Source organism: Uranotaenia lowii, chromosome 3 (genome assembly GCF_029784155.1).
Source record: "Uranotaenia lowii strain MFRU-FL chromosome 3, ASM2978415v1, whole genome shotgun sequence".
Lineage (NCBI taxonomy): Eukaryota > Metazoa > Arthropoda > Insecta > Diptera > Culicidae > Uranotaenia > Uranotaenia lowii.
In genome coordinates, this window is record NC_073693.1 from 233943417 (window position 1) to 233957243 (window position 13827).

General features: G+C 34.9%; 1 non-coding gene across 1 annotated transcript; it reads left to right on the forward strand.

Moving 5' to 3' along the window:
- Positions 1–4538: 4538 nt before the first annotated feature.
- Positions 4539–4610, forward strand: Trnaa-ugc (transfer RNA alanine (anticodon UGC)). Its single transcript has one exon. It is a non-coding gene; the product is annotated as a tRNA-Ala (tRNA).
- Positions 4611–13827: the final 9217 nt, after the last annotated feature.

Consider the following 13827-nt stretch of genomic DNA (forward strand, 5'->3'; position numbering starts at 1 on the left):
ATGGGGTGGTATTTCGGAACGATGAATATTTCTATGAATAATAAGTACCCCTCCCTCCTCTCATTGGGGTGATAGGAAGGGGGGAGGGGGGCTACCTTTCAATTTTTCATATAATTCGAAAACTAATCAAGATATTTGAACCAAATTTGGCACGGGAAGGTATTTGGATACGAAAAATATTTCAATGATTATATGAGACCCCTCCCTCTTTCCAGTAATAAAGGGGGAAGGGGGCTTCTTTTATAATTTTTACATAGCTCAAAAACTAATTAAGCAAATTTGGGAACGTGACATGTTCTAATGATTGTTTGAGACCTCTTCCTTCTTCCAGCGGGGAGAAAGGAAAGAGGGAGCGGAGTTTCATACAATTTTTACTGCATAACTCAAGAACTACAACAGCAAATGGAACCAAATTTGACATGGAACGATATTTGGGTACGAGAAACGCTTCTATGAATATTTGGTATCCCTCACTCCTTCAAAGAGGTGGATGAAAAGGGGGAGGAGAGGTCTCCCTTAAAATTTTCAATATAACTGGAGAGTTATCGAGCAAATTGAGCAAATTGAGGGTATTTGGATACGAGAAATGTTTCTATCATAAATTGAAGCCCCACCTTTTTTCAGTGGAAAGATATAAGGGGGAAAGGAGGGCTTCCATACAATTTTTTTTGCGAAACTCGAGAATCAATCGAGCAAATGAAACCAAATTTGGCATCAAAAAGTATTTGAGTACGAAAAATACTTTTTCTATGTGAAACAATTCCTTTCTTGCAGTAGGATGATGGAATTGGGAATATAGGAAAGGAAGATGAAGCTTACATTTAACTTTTTTTTACAAAATCCGAGAAATGAGCAAAACTTAACATGGAAAATCATTTTGGTATGATTCGATGATTATCTGACACACCATCCTCCTTTCAGTAAGTAGGTACATAGGAGGAGGGAGGTGAGCCCAATACAATTTTGTTAGAAAAAATTCTCAATTTATGCTTACGAAGACAACAAATGGAGACAAATATGGCATGTAAAGGTACTTGATTACGAGATATGTTTCTACGATTGTAATAGAACTTTACGTTTTACAGTGTAGAGAGGGGAAGAAAGGAGGAGGCTCCATATACATTTTGTTGTAAGGCTTAAAAACTAAAAACTTATCAACCAATGGAACTATATTTGATATAAGAGGATTTTTGGGAACGAAAAAAATGGGTATGATTATTCAAGATCACGACCTCCATTCAGCAGGGGGTGAAAGGAAGGACAGAGAGGGGGCTCTCTTATCAGTTTTTTAGCATTAATCCAGAACGTATCAAGAAAAAACAACCATATTATATAAGTTAGATTGTTTGCGTACGATTAATTTGAGACCCTTCAGGCAGATTTAAATTATCAGATCATTAACACAAATTTATAGAGCAAGATTCAGAATGTAAGATTAAGTTATCTTTGTGTTGCAATTTGAAACTCCAGCTGCAGCTCTCATTTTATAGTGGTTGCGGTTATGTTATAATTTGATTTAAAATAATGCCAATAAAACAATAAAAATTTGAATAATTATTGATAATATCATTTGATTTTGAAAGGTGTAGCCAAGCACACCGGGTCAGCTAGATCAGTATAAAAATCTGTTATCATCTTGAAAATTTTAAAATTTAGTTGAAAATCTGAATTTAATAGACATCAGCAATCACAAATCAGTTAAGAATGCAAAGTTTGAGTTACAAGGAAAGAAAAATCAGTAACTTCTCATTGAAAATTTAAAAAAACTAATAAGTTTCGAAAACTCAAAGCAAAATCTTAGATATCACATAAAACCAGAACCAAAAAACGATCAAAACCAACTTCAGCACTTAAAGCTCTGATCTTAGCATTTAATTTATATCAACGAATCCGCGATGTGAAAATTCGAAAAAAACGGGGCATCTTTTCAATCTTAAAAATAACAATAACTAACTGGAATCGCTAGACCTGAACATGGGAATATTTATAAGCTCTGTTCTGCGAGATTCAAGTATTAACCTAACAAAAAATAGTTTTATTTTTTTTTCAAATTTGTGACAACAGACAACACTAAACACTTAAGATTGAACATTTAACATTAACAAATTTGATCCAATTTTGAACAAAACGGAAAATTTCGGAAACTTTTCCAAGAACTATTTTAATATATTTTTGTTGATGAATTAACAAAGTCTAAATCAATAATAGAAAAAAATCAGGAATCATTTTTGTTGATGAATTAACAAAGTCTAAATCAAAAATAGAAAAAAATCAGGAATCAGAATCCAGAAATCATTCGTTAAAAAATATATTCCAGTGTTAATGTGTTTATTTTTATATTATGTGTGTTTAATTTAAATGCGTCTTAACCCTTCTCATAACCGCTCAATGTTTGTCAAACTAATCAGGAAGCTATCCTGAAAATGACCAACTGGCATGAGGCGGCAGAAAACTGGCAGAGCAAAGTAAGTGAGCTGAGCACACCGTATAAATTAAGCCGTTGCACCGAACCAAATGTGCATCAGGCAGGAGTCGGGTTTTTTTTTGTTCTCATTTTTGTTACCCTTCCAGATACACACAGAATTATCATTCGCTTGCTCTGAAACAAAGAACCAGCCAGACCCTGCAAAATAGCATGAAATTCACCAACAACATCAGGCAGAGCAAGCTGGCAACAGAACTTCTCAAATCAAACAGAGCCAGCTAGGGGTGGACAAGCAGAGAGACTAGGGGTGGGTATGGATAAATATTAAGAGCGAGAGAGCGCAAAAAAGGAGCTATGCATTCGTGTGCACCTACTGATGACTGGAGCCAACTGCCAAGAACTTCCCAAAGCCTGGACGGACACGAAACGTGAACGAAGGTTGAAATGAGGTGTAATAAACCACGATATGAAAAATATCCAACAGCCTTTGCAAATGAAATGATGGCAAGGAATACAGCTCCAACTATAATTATGATTGATTTAACCATAGTTTTTAAATAAACAAATTGAATCTGATCTGAGGTTTATATACATAGTAAAATTATAAGACACGATAAAGACATCAAATTTCGAATAAATTGATACATTTTCGAACGCCACTGTACTTAAATCAGACAAAAAAACTGAACAACCCAAGAAAACAGCACCAACAACAGTTGAACAACGATAAAGAGAGACCTGACCATAAGTTGGATAACAGTAAAACAAAGCTTGAGTTTGGATGGCTGCATCGAAATGGCTCAGCTCAGGTATTTGTTTGGCTCTGTGTAGAAGTTGATGGAACTTCGTTGCAGATTCAGTATAAACGAAAAAAAACTTGAAACATTCAACAAATTTGGCACCAAATGAGAAAATTTATTCAACTTGAAACGTTTCGAGTCAAAAAAGTTAATATGACAGATTTGTTTAATCGAAATTACAAGGGAAATAAAGCTTGACAGGTGTAAATAGGAAACAGAATGCATACCCCATGAACTAATGAAACGAGCCAGCTAGCCCATTACGTGCGCTAGCTTGGGAACTGGATTTAAAACTTTGAAAGCTCATGAACCGTGCTTTGAAAAGTTTCTGGGAAGTTGTTTTCTTGGGCAAAGAAGTTATGTCAACTTGAGTTATGGTTGATCAGAGGAACACAACAAAACGTCCTGTTGGCTGCTGGAAAAGGAATCAGAAGCGTGGCAAAAATTTTGTACAGCTCTTTGATTTCCGATTTCAGATTTCATTTGATCATGCAATGTTTTTGTGTTGAGTAACTAAGTAAGTTGTAACGACTTTTTGGTTTTTGAAATCTAGTTTTGAACGATAGCTCAATATAGTAATGAATGATTACTAAATCTGTACCTAAACTTTGCAGAGACTGTTTTTCTTGACTTGAATCACTGTTTGTTCCGTTTTCAGTGGTTACTGGAGCAGTTTAGCCATTCTCAACACATCCGGTAATACGCTGGCGATTTTTTTAAAAAAATTTACGATTTTCCGCTTTAATCAATTTAAGAAAATTTCAAAGAGCGTCAAAAAAAGCGTGCTCTCCAAAAACATCATCGCCTACTCTCCACAAAAAAAAACAGCACAAACAAAGTAGTAAACAAGAAAAAAAAATGAACGATATGTGAGGCAGTTAACAAAAAAATGGTTATACGAATGGAAAATATACTACAGAATTTAAAATTTAGAGAAAGGAGAGGAAAGGAATTACCGCCCAAAACTTAAATCACATACATACAATTTCAAACTTGTCTACATGATTACAGCAAAATTTAAACAAATTAATATTCCTACTGTAGCAAAAATAAACATTATCATAAATAATTAGTTATCAATGAAATAATTTTTTTTATCATGCGGACAACACATAAAGAAATTCTTTCTTATTAGAGCGAATCGTCCTTTTGATGCAAGTTGATGGCTCATTAGTTGATAAAAAATATTACGATAGGTGTCCCCAACTGAGATAGGTTACCCATACCGATAACAGCTACTCTGGAAATTGAAGCAGGTATGATGAGTATAAAAACTGAGCTTCGACCTTACGTGGTACAAATAAATTATCGAAGGGGATATAGCTCAGTGGTAGAGCGTTCGCTTTGCATGTGAAAGGCCCCGGGTTCGATCCCCGGTATCTCCAATTATTTTGTTGAGATCTTATATCTTATATATAAAAATGGAGGCGTTTTCTTTGTAACACCATCACGTATAAACGAACGGTCAGAATGAAGTGAAATTTGGTATCCGAGGGTTTTCGGATCAGATATGGTGTTTGTACAATAGTTTCGAGAATCTCACTTTTTACGGAAGGAAGGCTTCCATATAAAATCATCTCCTTTTGCTATCTTACATATAAAAATCGAGGCGTTTTCTTTGTAACACCCTCACGTATAAACGGACAGTCGGGATTAAGTGAATTTCGGATCTGAGGGTTTTCACATCCCACTTTTTATGGAAAGGAGGTTGCATCACGAGCACGAAGAAGTTAAGGACGTGTAATTGGATTTAAACATTTTTTAACGATTTGCTTATTCATAGGTGAAACGAAGTTGAAGAAAAATGTATTGTTACGCGCAGTGCTGCCAGATATACTGACGTTCTTGTGGATAGTTAATTAAATCTATATTAAATTTAGGAATTTTAAATATATTCGTTTAAATTCAAGTTATGTTTTCCAATTGAACATAAAAATATCCTTAAAATTGTATTGATAAAAACTGCATATAAACTTAACCGAACATGAAACATGCTTAAAGATAAACAGACATGGCGCGTTTTGCCCTACCTAGACATGTTTATTAAAAATCGTTTAAAATTACAGAAAAAAGTAATTGTGTTGATGTGTTGAATGTATTGAATGTGTTGATTGTCAAGACCACTGTTCATCATTGGAACAGATGCCAGGTAAATGTTTTGCTGATAGATGCCGTAATTCCTTACGAGAAAAGTTGAAAAATTGCAGGAAAAGCTCCTTAAAATTTGGTTTTTGTTTATTCTCAAATTTACGCAATAAAGAAAACTAAGAAGGTCCACAATGTTTATAAACGCATAAAATTGTAAATAGAACAAACTGGCATTTACAAAAATGTTGAACAATGTTTGTTTAGTGAAATACAGATGGTGGCGCATCTTGTCCCGACTGCGCATTTCATACTCAGTTCACCTACAGGAAAATTAAATCGAGCTAATTTAGCTACTAAACCTTTGTGCCAAACACTGTCAAAAGCTTTTTCAATATCAAGAAGAGCAACACCAGTTGAATAACCTTCAGATTTGCTAGCGTTAATCATATTAGTTACACTCAAAAGTTGATGTGTAGTAGAATGTCCATGACGAAAACCAAATTGTTCATCAGGGAAAATAGAATTCTGATTAATGTGAATCATCATTCTATTCAAAATAACTCTCTCAAATAGTTTACTTAAAGAAGGTAGCAAACTAATTGGTCGATAACTTGAAGGCTCTGAAGCACTTTTCCACGTTTCAAAATTGGAGTTACTTTGGCATTTTTCCATTTATTGGGAGTGAAAACATTTAAAGTGCTTTCAGGCAACTTTTAACAAGAATATAGAAAATCCCATCGTCCCCCGGAACTTTCATATTTTTAATTTTTTTGAAAATCAATTTAAGTTCATCAATATTTGTCTCACAAGAACTTTCAAACACATTTTGTTCAGAAAGAATATCATTAAATTCTAGGGAGATTTTGTTCAATCACCATCCCGCTCAACAGAATCAGAATCTTACTGTAATGCTAAAATCTTTATAGTTGTTTAATAGAACCTACCTTAAACAAAATGAAAAATACTGCTTGTTGTGAGAAAAAAGACGTATTTGAGATTAACTATATTGACCAATGAACTAACTAAATTTGACCTCAAAGCTGCAAGTCAATCGAATTTATTGTTTTCAATTCTAGAAGACATAACCCTGTTAAACACCTAATAACTTTTTTGCCTAATAAGATACAAAGTGATGGTCTTCGGCAAAGTTGTTCAGCGGAAAGTTTATTTTAAGGAATTTATAAATTGGCACATGAACCATTAGCAAACCATCAGGCTCAATTCCACCCAAGGAATAAAAATAATGTTGGGTTTTCAGTACAAAATATTCTAAGTTTCCATGCAAATCTAAAAGTCCAAATTTACTCATGTAAACTTTACTTGAAAATTGTATGTATGTATGTATGTAAGGGTCCCCCATCGGTAGCAAGGTCCTGCCTATGTCTGTGTGGTTGGCCCGAAGGCTTCCACGGCCGATGGTTCGTCGAGGAAAGGCATCCAACCCTCAGAAATCTACAATGGTTGGCTACCACTCCGCTTGCAAAATTTCATCGGGTTATCCCCAGATACATTTCCTCTGGTAAATATATGTTTGAATACTTTGGAATAATATAATATGTGGAATATAATTAATAAATAATAAAATCAATGTACGATAAACTAAATGTAAAATTGCTATATAAAAAGGCAAAGGAAAAATAAACATATATAATCGAAATACACCTCAAATCACAATTCCAAGACAAAGGATAGTTGAAGCGCTTACGGAATAAGATGGGTAATTTTAAGTAAAATGCAGTGCCAGCTAGAAAGAATAGAATAAGATTTTTAAAATTTGCATTTGCCGATACAAATTTTTTCTATTCACGCGATTGAATCACATATGTCGTCAATTTCGATAAAACCTGTAATTGTGGCAACGTGGAACTCAATTCAGAGTTCATCACCCAAGCTTCTGCTATTCGCCACTATGGTTTTTATGGCAGCAACGTCATTTCCAACTAGCAGCAGATAGACAGAGACATAAATACATTAATGCAAAATGGAAAGAGCTCACCAAATTTCTTTCGCCACCAAAAATCAACGCCAGCTTGCTACGATCCGCATCGAACTGGATGTGCTCCTCAACTCGAAACAAACTGATTCATCTGACGAAAACTTCACAATTTAATCCGTTTTCTAGGCAAAACCACAATGCTTCTGAAAACTCTTTTCAATTTCGCACACTTTTTCCAATCGCAGGCCTCTCTTTTAACTCGCATCTTGAAGCAGCACCCGTAGGAGAATTCACTCGTAATGCAAAGCAGCCATCTTCTTTCCATAGAAAAATTGGTTTCCCCATCACACGCGAATTTAATTAATGGTGCTTTTACGAGTCACACTGCTACATTCCAAAGAAACTGATTTGCTACCCTTGAGTTCGGATAAAACATTAGAAATCTACACCAATTCTTCATCAAAACAAAGCAATACACACATTCGGAATCGGACGAACGAGAAAACCGAACCGTACTGCACGGAGTCCCACAGAAAAACGATGTAAACTTTACTTGAAAATTCTGTAAAAAATCAGGGATCAGTTTTGAACTAAATCGAAGCTTTTTGACCCCAGGGTTTTAGAAATTCGAAAATGACCTCATATCGACTAAGTCTATTTATGTGGCGCAATTCAAAGCAATTTTCAGTTGAAGGTTATTCAATTGAATTATGACTCATTTTGATAGATAATATTGAGTATCAAAATGTCTCATCTTGATATAATTCGGTTTTTACTCTCGATCGGGGATTAATATCTAGATCAGGATACAAATTACGATGCACATTTAGCTCAGGATCCACAATTGAGATATAGATCAAAATAAATCCGAAACATAATAAAACCAGATCGAATCCAGAATTAGGATCAGCTATCACAACACGACCTGATAAAAGGTGATACGGTAAAAATTTGGTCAAGGGAAAACGTGTGTAAATCGGTGAAATCGTTTATTTCAAAAATCAAATTAAATTTTTTTTCAAGTTAAATTAGTATAAAATTCAGGACAAATATTCAGTAAGGCTTCAGCTTTTCCAAATCCGAATTGCCGGGCTTTACGCTTATTTTAACCCCTGCCATCAGATTTTGTACAATCACCTTGTCCACCTTCTTCGCCGCATAAAGCCTGTTTGCCTTGAACTGCTGCTCGTTCTTAGCAGTTTTTTTGGTCTTCTTTAGGTTCCGCTTGACAATAGGCCAGTATTTCTCAATTGGGCGGAGTTCTGGCGTGTTGGAAGGGTTCTTGTCCTTAAGAACACGTTGTTGGCGGCGTACCACTCCATGGCCTTTTTACCATAATGGCAAGATGCCAAATCCGGCCAAAACAGTACGGAACAACCGTGTTTCTTCAGGAAAGACTGCAGACGTTTATTTAAACACTCTTTCACGTAAATTTCTTGGTAGACAGTCTCGGAAGCTATGAAAATGCTGCTTTTCAAGCCACAGGTACAGATGGCTTGCCAAACCAGATATTTCTTCGCGAACTTTGACAGTTTCATGTGCTTGAAAATATTTGCTACCTTTCCCCTTCCTTTTGCCGTATAAAACTCCTGTCCCGGAAGCTGCTTGTAGTCGGCTTTGACGTAGGTTTCGTCGTCCATTACCACGCAGTCAAACTTCGTCAGCATCGTCGTGTACAGCCTCCGGGATCGCGCTTTGGTCGTCGTATTTTGTTTATCATTGCGGTTTGGAGTCACTACCTTCTTGGAAATCGAAGTCCGGCTCGTTTTTTGGCTCGATGCACGGTTGTAGACGATACACCCAGCTTATTTGCGGCATCTCGGAGAGAGAGGTTAGGGTTTCGCTTGAAACTACCGGCAACTCTCTTTGTCGTCTCAGCGGCTTCTGGTTTTCGATTTCCCCCGATCCAGACTTCCTGGCTGTCGACAAACGTTCCCCAAACACTTTTTATTTGTAACGGTTGTAACACTTTACATTTGTAACGGTTGATTTGGCAACTTTAGGCGATTTTGCCAGCTTTGCCTGCGAGTAGCTCGGATTTTCGCGATGCGCGAGATAAAATTTTGATACGCTGCTCTACTTCCGCATTTTGACAACTGAAGAGTGAATTCCAAAATCAAAATAGGAGCCACATTCTACACACACACACACCTTTAAAATGAGGGGTGTTCAGGTTTTTTAAATGCAAAATTGAAAGAAATACGTCAAGTTGATATTAACCAAATTTTGACCGTATCACCCTTTATTAGATAATCATCGGAATCAGAACCAGTATTCAGGATCAGAATTAAAAAGGAATGTGGTGAGGATCAGAATAAGTCACGATAGGAAGCAGAATCAAAATGAGGACCTGGATTAGAATTAGCAATCGGATCACGATAACGATCGGGATCAAGATTAAGAAAAAAAAGGATTGGAATCACTCGATCAGTAACAAGATCTTTCATTCGTTCTCCAACCGTTGGTGCAGTCAGTCGTATTACTCGCCCGTCTAGTGTTCTAGTTCGTAAAAGTTGTGAGCTGACCTTGAGATCACCAGAACAATAGAAGAAACAGAGCAAGTGAGTACAGTTTCTCTTCATATCAAAAGAATTTCATTTGTTTGCTGTTTGGATGGGTGGTGAAAGCGGGGGTTCCCCACTTCCGGGGGCCTCTAACAGTGATGATTTTAACTTGACGAAAGTGCCATATAGAGACATTCCACCGACAAATCCTATATCTCGTGTTACTCAACCACATGTTTCGGTCTCAACAGATTCGCAATTGTTGTTTGCTCCATGTGCTTTGCCAACGTTTATGCCTCCTCCTTCCTTCCCTATTGATACCTCTGTTAAACCTGTTACCCAGAACTTTGTCCATCGGTTTTCAAATAAAATTGATCATGCAAACCAAAATAAACAGATACAAGCAGCTGATGGTAATATGATGACACAACCTTCAAGGTCACATGCTTCTACATCTGGGGAGAAGCATGTTGAGCCTAAAGAACCTATCCGAATTAAAAAATATCCGGAATCTGCTTCAGGGCCGTTTCAGATTTATTTTAGACCAAAAGTGAAGGCTTTGAATATTGTTACAATTTCTAGAGAACTACATAAAAAGTATTCATCCGTTGTAGAAATTAAAAAAACGGCACATAATCGTCTACGTGTTTTAGTCGATCAGAGAAAACATGCCAATGAAATTGTCAATGATCCCTTATTCAATTTAGAATATCTAGTTTATATTCCTAGTTTAAAAGTAGAGGTAGATGGTGTTATAAATGATAATTTTGTCAATATTGATGATCTTAATGTGCTGGGAAAAGGAAGATGGCGGAATGGTGCAATCTCGGCAGTTCGTATTCTTGCTAGCAAACGATTACATGATGTTGTCATAGAAAACGGTATAAAAAGATACAAAGAATCTAATTCGATTAGGGTAACTTTTGAAGGTACAGTGTTACCAGAATATGTAGAAATTGAAAAAGTACTTCTACCTGTACGAGCATACATCCCTAAATTGATGTATTGTCAAAAATGTCGACAACTTAATCATACCGAGAAATACTGTGCGAACAAAGAGAAATGCGGAAAATGCGGAAAAAGTCATATTGGAATAGAGTGTTCAATTAAAGAAAATGTATGTTTTCATTGTTCTATGGAACATTTAAATATTACAGATTGTCCTTTATATAAAAAAGCAAAAGGTGAATGGAAAAAATCAGTGAAAGAATCGCGTAAAATTTCATATGCTGAAATGTTAAATAAAACAGTAGAATCAAATGAATTACATATAGGCAATCGGTTTGAGGTATTATCGTCAGAAATATCCGATTTAGAAGATGAAACGAATTCTTCCATTTTTGAATTATCTAATTCCAGGAAACGTAAACAGGTGAATCGGCCGAAAATTCTGCGAAAAGAACCGAAAATTCTTCCGAAACATAAATTATATTCAGATATATTTCCAAGTCTTCCAAAACCTCAGATGTCCATTCAAAATGAAAATAACCAATTAGTTGATAATCATACAATTGAATCAAATTATACTGAAAAAACAACTCGTAATGAAAATGATATTACTCTCAATAATACAAAAAGTAACGATGATAGCTTTTCAATTAAAAATATAATTGAAATGATTTGTGAAGCTCTAGAGCTTTCTGAATTTATAAAATCGATTGTTTTTAAGTTTATGCCCCTCATTAAAAAAATGTTTCGAAAATTGTGTGAAAAAATGCCCCTCATTGAATCTTTGTTTAGCTGTGATGACTAAAGAGTTATTATTCATGCAATGGAATTCTAGAAGTGTGTTATCAAAAAAAGAGTCTTTAATTGTATTATTGAACGATAATAATGTTGACATATTTTGCATATGCGAAACTTGGTTGATGACTGGAGTCGATTTTGTTGTTCCAGGATTTAAAATAGTAAGACGAGATCGAAATACGCCTTATGGAGGAGTACTCATAGGAATAAGGAATGGTATAGAATTTTGTCGATTAGACTTACCATGCTTTGGAAAAATTGAAGAAATATCTGTAACAATCAAAGTAGGAAGTTTCCAATGTACGGTATCTTCAATATATATTCCACCAGCTCCATATCGAATGAGTAAAGAACATTTGAATCAGTTAATTGAGTTGATTCCTCAACCTAGATTACTCTTGGGAGATTTAAATTCACATGGATCCGCATGGGGTGAGCCTAATGATGATGTTAGAGCTTTGGCAATTTATGAAATATGTGATGAGCACAATTTGACTATCCTAAATAAAGGAAATGTAACAAGAATAGGAGCACCAAGCTCGAGAGATTCTGCAGTAGATCTTACTTTATGTTCTAGCTCCCTGGCCTTAACAAGTTCATGGAAAATTATTGAAGATTTGAATGGCAGTGATCATTTACCAATTATAACGAAGTTGGCAAACGATAAAATTTTGGAAGAAATAAATTTTATATATGATTTAACTAAAAATATTAGCTGGGAAAATTATCAGAACTATTTATCAAATAAATTAATTGAATTTGAAAAGTCGACTTGTGATAATACTAATCTTGGAAATGTATATTCCTTTTTCAATGATTCTATAATTGAATGCGCTTTACAAGCTCAAACTAAAAAATTTAACCCAAATCATACTTCTAGGCGCAAAGGACAACCTTGGTGGGATGATGAATCTTCTCGTAAATACAAACAAAAAACTGATGCTTTCAAAAAATTTAGAAAAACGGGGAAGATAGATGATTTTAGAATATACCAACAGTTAGAATACGAATGTAGGAAGCTGTTTCAAAATAAGAAAAAAAGTTATTGGAAAGAAAAAATATCAAGTTTTTCAAGAACCACTTCCCTGACGTTTCTTTGGCGAACTGCGAAAAATATGCGTAATTCAAATGTCGGAAATGTTGAAAGATATTCTGAAGATTGGATATATGAATTTGCCAATAAAGTATGCCCAGATTATGTTGAGCAATCGCAAATTGAGTATAATTGCGAAAATGTATTTGAATATCTAGGAAATCCAATCAAAATGGTAGAATTTTCAACTGCGTTATTGTCCTGCTCAAATACTGCAGCGGGTTTAGATGGAATAAAATATAAGTTATTACAAAACATGCCAGACTCTTACAAACGTATGCTTCTTAATTTGTATAATAGATTTATAGAGATGAATTTTGTACCAGAAACATGGAGGCAAGTGAAAGTTGTACCGATAATTAAACCAGGAAAAAATCCCTCTGAATATAGTTCTTATCGTCCAATTAGTTTACTTCCTTGTCCAAGAAAAACTTTGGAACGAATTCTTTTGAATAGATTAGAAAATTGGGCTGAGCAAAATAAATTAACATCTAAATCTCAATACGGTTTTAGAAAAAGTAAAGGGACGTTAGATTGTTTATCCGAATTAACCATTGACATTCAAACAAGCTTTGAACGAAAAGAAGATGTAGTTGCTGTGTTTTTAGACATAGCTGGTGCATATGATTCTGTGAACATAGGAATACTTTGTGAAAAATTAGCTAAGCATGGTGTTCCATTAAATTTGGTAAACTTTTTGAGCAATTTATTAAACAAAAAAGAAATGAACTTTTATATAAATAACAAGTTTAAATGTCGAAGAACGAGCTATCTAGTATTACCACAAGGGTCTACTTTAAGTCCATTTCTGTACAACTTCTACGTTAATGATATTGACACATGTCTAGAAGAAAATGTTTTTATGTTACAGTATGCTGATGACAGTGTTATTTATAAGTCAGGTTTGAATATTATTGATACGCAAGAAAAAATACAAATAACTTTAAATAACTTGAGTGATTGGGCACAATACATGGGACTTGAATTTTCACCTCAAAAATCGGAAATGATGGTTTTTACAAGAAAAATAAAGCCACTGAATGTATCATTGCATATGAAACAAATTCAAATTGAAAGATGTTTCTCAGTTAAATATTTGGGGATTTGGTTTGATGGTAAACTTTTATGGAGAAAACATATCGAATATTTAGTTAAAAAATGTCAAAAACGGATTAATTTCTTTAAAACTGTAACAAGCTCTTGGTGGGGAGCCCATCCACAAGATCTTATAACAT